The sequence below is a fragment of the Pongo abelii genome, chromosome 18 (assembly GCF_028885655.2).
Source record: "Pongo abelii isolate AG06213 chromosome 18, NHGRI_mPonAbe1-v2.0_pri, whole genome shotgun sequence".
NCBI classification, from domain to species: Eukaryota; Metazoa; Chordata; class Mammalia; order Primates; family Hominidae; genus Pongo; species Pongo abelii.
This window is the reverse complement of record NC_072003.2, coordinates 69,445,692-69,457,965: the sequence shown is the minus strand read 5'-3', so window position 1 is coordinate 69,457,965 and position 12,274 is coordinate 69,445,692.

Sequence of the window (12,274 nt, the reverse complement as noted above, 5' to 3'; positions counted from 1 at the left end):
TCACCTGGCTAATTTTTTGTATTTTTAGTAGAGGCGGGGTTTCACCGTGTTACCCAGGATGGTCTTGATCTCCAGACCTCATGATCCGCCCGCCTTGGCCTCCCAAAGTGCTGGGATTACAGGCGTGAGCCACCGTGCCCAGCCCAATTTAATTTTTAACAATGGTTTTGTTTAGCCTCCAGCTCACAAAATTTCTGAAAATTTAACAATTGGCTTTTGCAAACCTGTGCAACCTAGCTCCGAGCCCACCCTTTCCAGTCCTATTTAAATGATCACTGCCTTCATGACTGTTATTTAATCCCCAGTTGTTTTCATTTTGTACCTGTTTCTGTTTTTCTCAAGAAAACTTACCAAGACTTGGGTTCATTTAAAGTAGCCGTCTTCACGCAGTGGCAGATAAGTTGTAGGTGACAAATCTTTGTCAAATGCTTAGGACTTTTCCAGAAGGGGGTGGTGCTGATTGGTTGGTTGATTGATTCGGTCTCACTTATTAGGACCTCAGCTGGCCGTTCTCTAGCAGTGATTCAAAACATAGAACCAATGACAGAAGAATTCACTATGATGCTTGTTAAAAATTGACGTTTCTGGCCAGGTGCAGTGGCTCACGCCTGTAATCCCAGCTCTTTGGGAGGCCGAGGCGGGCAGATCACTTGAGGCCAGGAGTTCAAAACCAGCCTGGCCAACAAGGTGAAAGCCAGTATCTACCAAAAAATACAAAATTTTGCCGGGTGTGGTGGCGCACACCTGTAGTCCCAGCTACTCGGGAGGCTGAGGCCAGGAGAATCTATTGAACCCGGGAGGCAGAGGTTGCAGTGAACTGAGATTGTACCACTGCACTCCAGCCTGGGTGACAGAGACCCTGTCTCAAAAAAATAATAAAAATTCACGTTTCTGGGCCCAACCCCAGACCTACTGTGTTACAGTCTCTGGGGATCTGTGTTTTTAAGATGGTCTCCATATGGTTCCTGCCCACATGAAAGTTAGAGAACATTTATTTTGATGTAGAACAATCTTCTCAATTGTTTTTTTTAACAGTCCAGGGGTCTGGTTTGTTTTTTGTGCTGTTTTAAAATCATTTATTTATTTATTTTTCATAGAGATGAGTCTCTCTATGTTGCCCAGGCTGGTCTTGAACTCCTGGGCTCAAGCGATCCTCCTGCTTTGGCCTCCCAAAATGCTGGGATTACAGGTGTGAGCCACCACGCTTGGCCTTTTTTTTTTTTTTTTTTTTTTTTTTTTTTTTAACACCTATGAAGCCATTAATTCAAGAGGATTGGGTTCCAGCAGCTTGGGTTCGTTTTCCCTGTTCTCACAAATTGTGCTTCTCTGGCTGGAGCAGGCTGGCGCTTCAGTTGAACCCAGGTACTCTCTGGCTTCCTTCTCTTTTTTTTTTTTTGAGATGGAGTCTCCCTCCGTCGCCCAGGCTGGAGTGCAGTGGTGCAATCTTGGCTCACTGCAACCTTCACCTCCCAGGTTCTAGAGATTCTCCTGCCTTAGCCTCCCAAGTAGCTGGGACTACAGGCATGCACCACCATGCCCGGCTAAGTTTTATATTTTTAGTAGAGACGGGGTTTCGCCATGTGGGCCAGCCTGGTCTCAAACTCCTGACCTCAGGTGATCTGCCCGCCTCAGCCTCCCAAAGTGCTGGGATTACAGGCGTGAGCCGCCATGCCTGGCCGTTTCCTTCTCTTTTGATCATTTTCCCTCACATGTTTCTGAAGGCCATCCCAGCTCTTGGAGCGCTTGGTATGCTCCATACACACACATTAATTCTCTTGGCAAGAATCATGCCCTTGTTTGTTTCCAACCATGCCAACAGCATGCTAGATACATGTAGTCTCTTCCTCTTTTGCCTTGGTAACATCCGTGGGGCATTCTTTTTGAACAGTGCCCATTCCCTTGATGTCTATAACATCTCCTTTCTTGTAGGTTCATGTGGATGTGGCCAGAGGAACAACTCCATGTGTTCTTAAAGGCCTGAGAATATACAGCAGGTACCTCTCCTCTTTCCCCATGTTCATCATTGTGGTGATGGCAGTTCTGGTTGAAAGGACTCTCTTGGTAGATTTTGGTGCAGACAAATCTGTTACGTTTTTTCCTTATGGCCAGTACTTTCTGGATCATATTTAGGAAGTCTTTTCCCAGCTCAAAACCCCAAATATATTCTCATCATAGTGTCTTCCTTCTCTGCAGCTCTCGTGCTAAAGTCTGATCAGTGTTAACATCATTTGAGTCATCTTTTAATCAAAATAACCAGCTAGGATCCTTCGTTCATGTAGAGCCCCTGTCTTCCTCATTTTCTTTGTTTTCGTTTTTTGTTTTTTTTTTTTCAGACCCAGTCTTGCCCTGTCACCCAGGCTGGAGTGCAGTGGCGTGATCTTGTCTCACTAAAACCTTTGCCTCCTAGGTTCAAGCGATTCTCCTGCCTCAGGCTCTCGAGTGCCTGCCACCATGCCCAGCTAATTTTTGTATTTTTAGTAGAGACAAGGTTTCACCATGTTGGCCAGGCTAGTCTCAAACTCCTGACCTCAAGTGATCTGCCTGCCTCGGCCTCCCAAAGTGCTGAGATTACAGGTGTGAGCCACCGTGTCTGGCCTCTTCCTCATTTTCTTTCTTTTTCTTTTTTTTTGAGACGGAGTCTCGCTCTGTCACCCAGGCTGGAGTGCAATGGCATGATCTCGGCTCACTGTAACCTCTGCCTCCCAGGTTCAAGCGACTTTCCTGCCTCAGCCTCCTGAGTAGCTAGGATTATAGGCGTGTGCCACCACACCCGGCTAATTTTTGTATTTTTAGTAGAGATGGGGTTTCACCACGTTGGTCGGGCTGGTCTTGAACTCCTGACCTTGTCATCTGCCTGCCTCGGCCTCCCAAAGTGCTGAGATTACAGGCGTGAGCTACTGCACCTGGCCTCTCTTCCTCATTTTCAATCCTGACTCCATCCCCACCTTTTACCCCTCAGCATATAAACCCTCAGCTCCCTCCCATATTACACACGCACACCTGCACTCTGCAGCCCCTGCTGTAGCCTTCCTCCATCCTTCTTTTCCCAGTTAACCTTCAGCAAATGGCTAATCTATGTCTGTTGCCTTCTCTTCTTTGTCTTCCAGGTATTTCCTTAATCATCTGCAATCTGGCTTTTGCCCCCCACCATTCCACTAAAGTCGCTCTCACTAAAGTCACCAATGGCTTCTTTGCCCATCCAGTTGGCCCTTCTGAGCCCTTATGTATTAGTCCGTTTTCACGCTGCTGATTAAGACACACCCAAGACTGGGTAACTTATAAAGAAAAAGAGGATTAATGGACTCACAGTTTAAGTGCCTGGGGAGGCCTCACAATCATGGCAGAAGGCAGAAGGCACGTCTTACATGGAGGAAGATGAGAGAGAACTTGTGTGTGGGACCTCTTCTTTATAAAACCTTCAGATCTGGTGAGACTTATTCACTATCATGAGAACAGCATGGAAAAGACCCGCCCCCATGATTCAATTGCCTCCCACTGGGTCCCTCCAATGACATGTAGGAATTGCAAGAGCTACAGTTCAAGATGAGATTTGGATGGGGACACAGCGAAACCATATTACCTTACCTCCCTGACTTGATCCCTGGCACTTCTATCATGGTACTCTTACCTGCTTCTTGGACCCTCATTTGACTCAACCTGTATCTTATATTTTAAAGAATCCTGCATCGTTATCTGATGCCTCTGATTCCAATACTCATTCCTCGTCTTTCTTCCAGGCCCTGGCTGGTCACGCCACTACACGCCATCAGAACACAGGAGCCATACTGGCCGCCCTGCTCAGCCTCAGCCTCTGCATTCAGCCACCTGGTCCTGTGGGTCCTACCAGTTGGGCCCTCTCTGACACCTGCCCCTCTGCATTCCTGCCGCCCCTGCCTATGTGCAAACGTTCATCTCTTTTCTGTTTTATTGCTACAGTTGCCCAACAGCTCTTTCTACCTATGTTCTCACCTTCCCCCTCCTCCTTATTCTACTCCATTGCCAGAGTTACATGGCTGGAGGAAGAACCTCAAATGTAGAGTGGCATGAATCTGACTCCTCAGTTCATGACTGCCATCATCATCATCACCATCATCATCAAACGTGTCCTTTCTTTGATTTTTTTTTTTACCTGATTTCCTCTATCATTCTAACCACCCATCCTTCCCACACACATAAGCTATAGCCACTTCAATGTGTTTAATAAATGTCCTTAGATATGGATGGATCCGCCAAGAACATGCAGCATAATGTCCTTGAACTCCTGACCTCAGGTGATCCGCCCACCTCGGCCTCCCAAAGTACTGGGATTACAGGTGTGAGCCACCGCACCCAGCCCATGCAGCGTAATGTTCTGTGTGCATGTGTTTTAATTTCTGTAAGTTTCCCTTTAATCTCATTCTTTCCTTTTTTTAAAACTCAAAACTATGTTTTAAAGACATGTCTTCATGGCTGTGTGTATAGATTCATTCAGTTCATAGCTTGTAACTGCTGGTGGCAGCAACAATACTATGTGTTCCCAAATCCTGTTCCACATTCCTCTTTCCTGGACATACTGCAGACTACACTTGCCACCCCTTTGCTCCAGAGAAGGCCACGAGATGAGTCCTGGACAATGAAAAAATATGAGCAGGCCGGGTGCAGTGCCTCACGCCTGTAATCCCAGCACTCTGGGAGGCAAGGGTGGGTGGATCACAAGGTCAGGAGATCGAGACCATCCAGGCCAACATGGTGAAACCCCGTCTCTACTAAAAATACAAAAATTAGCTGGGAGTGGTGGTGCATGCCTGGAATCCCAGCTACTTGGGAGGCTGAGGCAGGAGAATTGCTTGAACCAGGGAGTCAGAGGTTGCAGTGAGCAAAGATCGGGCCACTGCACTCCAGCCTGATGAGAGGGTGAGACTGAGACAGTGAAAAGCCACTCCTGTCTCTCTCGCCCCCTGCCTGGGCGATAGAAGAGGGACATGTTGAGATGGCAAGTCACACAGGGTGCAGCCTGACTGCTGAGTCCCTTTACAGAGAAGAGATGTCCTAGAGAAACACTTGCCTTGCATTCGATTTGATGTTAGCTGGAATAAAACTTGGGTTCAGCCACTGAGATTTCAGGGCTGTTTGTCATCACGACGTAACTCTGCCTACCCTGCTAGTCCACTAAGGTGGGGATCCATTGTAGTCATCCGCCGTGGTTTACTTACCTACCTCCTAGTGATGGACACTTGGGTTACTTCCAGCTCTCCACCACCACAAACAAAGCTACCACACGTCCTCATAAGGACCTGAGCAAGAGTTTCTATGGAGTCCATGTCCAGGAGTTTGCAGGAACATAGAATATAGACATAGTTCATATCTCTAAGTACAGCCAGATTGCACGCTAGAGTGGCTGCAGTCCTTTATGCTCCTACTCACAGTTCATGAGGTTACCATTTCTGAAACCACAGTATATTTTAGCAGCTTAAAGCATGGACTCAAGTCAGATTGCTTGACTTGGAATCCAAGATGTATAAACTACTAGCTGTTAAGGCTCCTTGGCTGGACGTGGTGGCTCACACCTATAATCCCAGCATTTGGGGAGGCCGAGGCAGGGGGATCACCTGAGGTTAGGAGTTGGAGACCAGACTGGCCAACATGGTGAAACCCCATCTCTACTAAAAATACAAAAAAATTAGCCAGGATGCATGCTTGTAATCCCAGCTACTCGGAAGGCTGAGGCAGGAGAATCACTTGAACCCAGGAGGCAGAGGTTGCAGTGAGCCGAGATCGCACTATAGCACACCAGCCTGGGCGACAGAGCAAAAAAGACAAATCTCTATCTCCATTTTCTCATCTGCAAAATGGGAATAATAAAACCATCTGCTTCATAGATTTGTCAGGAAAATTACGCAAAATATTACATATAAGGGGCTTGGAGCAGAGCCTGCACACATTATATCCTGTGTAAGTATGATTGTGATGGTCCCTTATTAATATGCTTGCTAACCTAACTGCGTATTACCCAACTTCCCAATTTTTATAGATCTTAGGACTGCAATAGTATTCTGAAGTTATTTTGATAGAGCTTTCTCCCCATGGCCATGTTTATTGCCCCTTCTGTGAATTGCTACTTCTATCTTTTGTTCATCTTTTTTTCTATTGAGTTTCTTTTCTTTTTCTTGTTGATTTGCAGACATCCCTTGAATATTCAGGAAACAACTCCTGTTTCAGTTTTGTGTGGCAACTCTCTTCAGTCAGTCCCATCTGTCTGTTACTTTATCTGTGGGGAGCTTCGTGGAACAGAAATCCTCTATTTTGATGTAGACAAATCTATCCATTCTCCCCTATGGTTAGTGCTTTGTGAATCATATTTAAGAAGTCCTTCCCCAGCTTAAAGTCCCAAATCTATTCTCATACTTACACATCATTAGCTTTATATTTTCACCTTTCGTATTAGATCTTTTCATCCACTTCAAGTTTCTTTTTTATTTTTATTTGAGAGACGGGGTCTCACACTGTCACCCAGGCTGAGGGTGCAGTGGTACGATCATATCTCCCTGCAGCTTGACCTCCCGGGCTCAAGCGATCCTCCCACCTCAGCCTCTCAAGCAGATGGAACTACAGACGTGCGCCACCATGCCTGGCTAATTTTTTGTAGAGACAAGTGTCTTGCTATGTTACCCAGGCTGGTCTCCCCACCTTAGACTCCCAAGTGCTAGGATTACATGTGTGAGCCACCGCACTCAGCCTCCACTTCAAGTTTCAAGACTTCTATCTATCTGCTGATTTTCAGCTCTGCACCTCCCTAGCCTTCTGTTGTCCCTCAAGTCCCCAAGCCTTGGGCCTGAATACACTTCTGGTCAGTGGCAGTCAAAGAATGGGCAGCAGCTGGGGTCTAGGGGGGGCGGTGGGTGTCCAACTCCTCTGTATACGGTTGCTTAACTACTCCACTTATTTTTGTTTGTTTTGAGACAGCATCTCACTCTGTTGCCCAGGCTGGAGTACAGTGGCACAATCTCCACTCATTGCAACCTCCCCCTCCCAGGTTCAAGTGTTTCTCCTGCCTCAGCCTCCTGAGTAGCTTGGACTACAGGTGCACACCGCCATGCCCGGCTAATTATTTTTAGTAGAGATGGAGTTTCACCATGTTGGCCAGGCTGGTCTCAAACTCCTGACTTCACGATCTGCCCACCTCAGCCTCCAAAAGTGTTAGGATTACAGGTGTGAGCCACTGTGCCCAGCCTACTCCACTTGTTTTTAGACCCTAGTATCGCCCTTGCCTTCTTGCTGCCCCCAAACCCTGAGTTTCTCAAGTGGTCTACTAGACAGAGTGGCTAATTTCTCATCGGCCTCCCCTGCAGTGCAGCTTCCTGCTCTGCTTGATCCATTGCAATCCTCCACCTGCTGTCTGCCTTGTAAAACTATGTTGGCCATCCTCGTCTGCCACCGAGTCCTCTTATGTTCTCTTTGCCCTTGTAGGTTAAGACCTTTATAAAACTTTCACCTTGTTTGTGGTAAGAGATAGGAATTCACCTTTGTTTCCTCCAGAGAGTCTTCATCTCCGGTCCCTGCAGCTCCCCTGCTCCAGTCTTTTGCATCAGATTAAATGGTACCATCCTCTTCCCAGTTTCTTAAGCCAAAAATGAAGACGTCATCCTTGACTTTGCTCTTTCTCTAACGCACCATTTCCAATCCACTGGCAAAATCATGTCAATTGCACCCCAAAGACAGCACGAGTCTTTCCATTTTCCACTGCATATACCTAACCCAAAGCCATTGCCTGTCCTGGATGACCACAGTGCCTCCTAACCACCCTCCCTGCATCCCCTCCAGCTCCAGGGGACCCAAGCTCCATGCTGCCTTTGGGGTGATCTTTCTTAGGTGTACCTCGGGTCACACCTCTCCTGTGCCTGAGCCTCCAGGGGCTTCCCACTGCTCTTAGAATGAAAACCCAAGCTCTTCATCAGGGCTCACGGGTCCCTGCATGACCTGGACCTGCACCAACCTATGGATCTCCTCTCATGCTGCCCCTGCTCAGCCACCCCAGCCTCAACCCACTCTCAGAACAGGCCAGCCTCCTTCCCACTCAGATGGCTGCACCGGATGCTTCTAACCCTGGACGTTCCTCCTCCAGCTCTTTACTTGCCTGGCTGATTCTTCTTTCTTTCTTTCTTTCTTCCCTTCTTCTTCTTCTTTCTTCTTTCTTCTCCTCCTCCTCCTTCTCCTTCTCCTTCTTCTTTCTTCTTCTTCTCCTTCTTCTCCTTCTTCCTCCTTCTTCCTCCTTTCTTCTTCCTCCTTTCTTCTTGTTCTTTTTTTTCTTTGAGACTCTGTCACCCAGGCTAGAGTGCAGTGGCACAATCTCGGCTCACTGCAACCTCCACCTCCCAGGTTCAAGTGATTCTCCTGCCTCAGCCTCCTGAGTAGCTGGGATTACAGGCACCCACCACCACACCTGGCTAATTTTTGTATTTTTAGTAGAGATGGGGTTTCACCATGTTGGCTAGGCTGGTCTCAAACTCCTGACCTCAGGTGATCCACCCGCCTCAGCCTCCCAAAGTGCTGGGATGACAGGCGTGAGCCACTGCACCCGGCCTTCTGGCTCCTTCTTACCTTTCAGGTCATTAGGCTGAAACACCTCTTTTGAGTTGCTTTCCCTAAAGTCCTATCCACAGTAGACCCTTTCTCCTGCACTCTTCTCTACCATATAATATTTATCAAGAGGCATCTTGTGCCCTTTGGCAGAAAGCTGATGCTTAGGGGTGAGTACCGCGTATGGAGTGCAGGGACAGGATAACAGTCAACATTTACCACTCAGGCTACTTCTCATGTACCCCACACACAGACATTCCAGATTTTAACCAGTGTGGACCAATGACAGAGAGTTGGCAGACCTTGACTATAAAATCCAAACATTCAGATCAGGCACAGTGGCTCACACCTATAATCCTAGCATTTTGGAAGGGCAAGGTGGGAGGATCCCTTGAGGCCAGGAGTTTGAGACCAACCTGGGCAACATAGTGAGACCCTGTCTCTACCAAAAAAAAATTTTTTTTAATTAGCCGTGTACACTCCAGCCTGGGTGACAAAGTGAGACCCTGTCTCAAAAAAACAAGACAAAATTCACCAGGCATGGTGGCATGTGCCTATAGTCCCAGCTACTCGGGAGGCTGAGGTGGGAGGATCACTTGAGCCCAGGAGTTTGAGGCTGCAGTGAGCCTAGATCGCACCACTGTACTCCAGCCTGGGCAACAGAGCAAGACCCTGTCTCAAAAATAAATAAATAAATAATAAAATAAAATTCAAAGGTTTGGGAGTGAAATGGATACCCTCCCAGAAGAAACAATGCTTCTGCACCCACAGCCTACCAGGCCCCAGATACTCATGGGGAGGCCGTCACGGAGGTGAGAGCTGTGCCCTAAGCCAGCCTCCGTGGGAGTCCTAGAGCTGCAGAGGCCGCCCTTCAGGCTAATTTGCTGCTGTAATAGCACCCATCTACCCTGCTGCTCACCCTATAATTACACAGGAAACGGCCCCAAAATTGTCCATGAGAGACTGGACATGACTCTTGCCAACTATGTTTGGCTGAAGGCCCAGACAAGAACTAAGAACATCTCAAGGCAGAGAGCCGCAGTCGCAGACTGGGCCAGACCTGAGGGCCCCGGGACCATTGGCACTGCCGGGCAAATGATGTCAGGCTGGAAACTGGGGTCTTCGGGAGGGATTAACATTACTCCCACTTCCCAGTATTCTCTTTCCCCGGGAAGAGGAAGAAGGGCAATCGGCCTGTGTTCCTGGTTAGTATGATTGTATTGATCTACAGATGGTCTCGCTGCCATGGCTCTTTCATGTATTAAAAATCATGGCCACATTCAGGAACCAGGGAAGGGAAGGGATGCTAATCTCAGGACGTTTAATCTGACCTAGCAGAGTGTACTGGTTACCTATGGCTGCCTAGAAAATCACCATAACAGTTAGCTGCTTACAACACGCATTTGTTATCTCACAGTTTCCTTGGCTCAGGGGTCCAGGCACGGCTCACCTGGGTCTCTGCTTTGAGTTGCTCACCGGCTGCAGGTAGGGTGTCCGCTGGGCTGTAGTCACCCCCAGCTCAGCAACAGAAGGAGCCGGCTCCAAGCTCACATGGCTGTTGGCAGGATTCAGTCCTCATGGGCTGTGGGCCTAAGGGCCTCAGTTCCTTGCTAGCTGTTGACATAAGGCTGCCTTCAGTCCCTTGCCACGTGGGCCTAACACAGCAGCTTGCTCCATCAGAGCACACATGCCAGCAGGCAAGGGGGAGAGTCAGTGAGACAGATTGCAACTGAATCACAGAAGTGACATCCCATCACCTGGGCCATGTGCCACTAGGTAGAAGCAAGTCACTAGGGCAGCTCACTCTCAAGGGAAGGGGTTTACACCATGAAGGTAGGAATACCAGTAGGGGAGCACTGGAGGCCACCTAAGAAGTCTGCCTACTAGGCCAGGCGCGGTGGCTCACAGCTGTAATCCCAGCACTTTGGGAGGCCGAGGCAGGTGGATCACCAGAGGTCAGGAGTTTGAGACCAGCCTGGCCAACATGGTGAAACCCCATCTCTACTAAAAATACAAAAATCAGCTGGGCATGGTGGCGGGTGCCTGTAATCCCAGCTACTTGGGAGGCGGAGGCAGGAGAACCACTTGAACCCAGGAGGTGGAGGTTGCAGTGAGCCGAGATCACGCCATTGCACTCTAGCCTGGGCAACAAGAGCAAAACTGTCTCAAAAAAAAAAAAAAAGTCCACCTACTGTCAGAGGCATGCGAACCACAGTGACTCCATCTTGAACAAGGGCTGGATAAAATGAGGATGAGATCTGCTGAGCTGCATTCCCAGGAGGTTAGGCATTCTCAGTCACAGGACAGAGGTTGGCAAGACTGGTATCACAAAATACAGGTCATAAAGACCCTGCTGATAAAACAGTTTGCGGTAAAAAAGCCAGCCAAAGCCCACAAAAACCAAGATGGCGACCAAAGCAACCTCTGGTCGTCCACACTGCTCATTACACACCAATTGTATTACAATCGCATACTAAAAGACACTTCTACCAGCATGTGACAGCTTACAAAGGCCATAACAATGTCCAGAAGTGACCTTACATGATAGAAAAGAAGGGAAATCCCCATCCCTTTCCTGGAAAACTCATGAATAATCCACCCCATATTTAGCATTCAATCAAGAAATAACCCTAAAAATAGCCAACCAGCAGCGCTCAGTGCTGCTCTGTCTATGGAACAGCTATTCTTTTGTTTCTTTACTTCTCTCATAAACTTGCTTTCACTTTAATCTGTGGACTAGCCCCGAATTCTTTCTCGCATGAGATCCGAGAACCCTCTCTTGGAGTCTGGATCAGAACACCCTTTCCGGTAAACACTAACACAGATAGGAATAAGAACTCACTAGAGTAATCAAGAATAGGATGCAGTGGGGTTTTCTTTCTTAATTTGGTGCCTAATTAATGTCTTAGAATGAGAATACTGTTAGTGGAAAATGCAGAAGTGAAATATCTCTCTGGTTTGTTTGTTTTTTTTTTTGACAGGATCTCACTCTGCCACCCAGGCTGGAGTGCAGTGGTGGAATCTTGGCTCACTGCAACCTCTGCCTCCTAGGTAGCTGGGACTACAGGTGCCCGCCACCATGCCAGACTATTTTTTGTACTTTTAGTAGAGACGGGGTTTCACCATGTTGGCCAGGCTGGTCTCAAACTCCTGACCTCAGGTGATCCACCCGCCTCGGCCTCCCAAAGTGCTGGGATTACAGACATGAGCCACCATGCCTGGCCACCCTCTTGTTTATAAACAGAACTACCTATTGCCACCATTGGCTTTGGAGATAAGAAAGCAAAGCTAACCCATCCCACCTACTCCCCTTCCCCCACCCCACTCCATCCACCTACCCCCATCCCATGCCCCTCACCTTCCACCCTCTCCCAGCATAAGGAAGCCAGTCAGTGCTCTTAGGGAAGTGGGTGCAATGAGGTTCATCTTGGCTAATGAGCTGGGTGCAGTGGCTCACACCTGTAATCCCAGCACTTTGGGAGGCCAAGGCAGGCTGATCACCTGAGGTCAGGAGTTCAAGACCAGCCTGGCCACAATGGTGAAACCCCGTCTCTACTAAAAATACAAAAATTAGCCGGGCGTGGTGGCCTGCGCCTGTAGTCACTGCCACTTGGCTAAGGCAGGAGGATCGCTTGAACCCGGGAGGCGGAGGTTGCAGTGAGCTGAGATTGCACCACTGCACTCCAGCCTAGGTAACAGAGTGAGACCCTGTATCAAA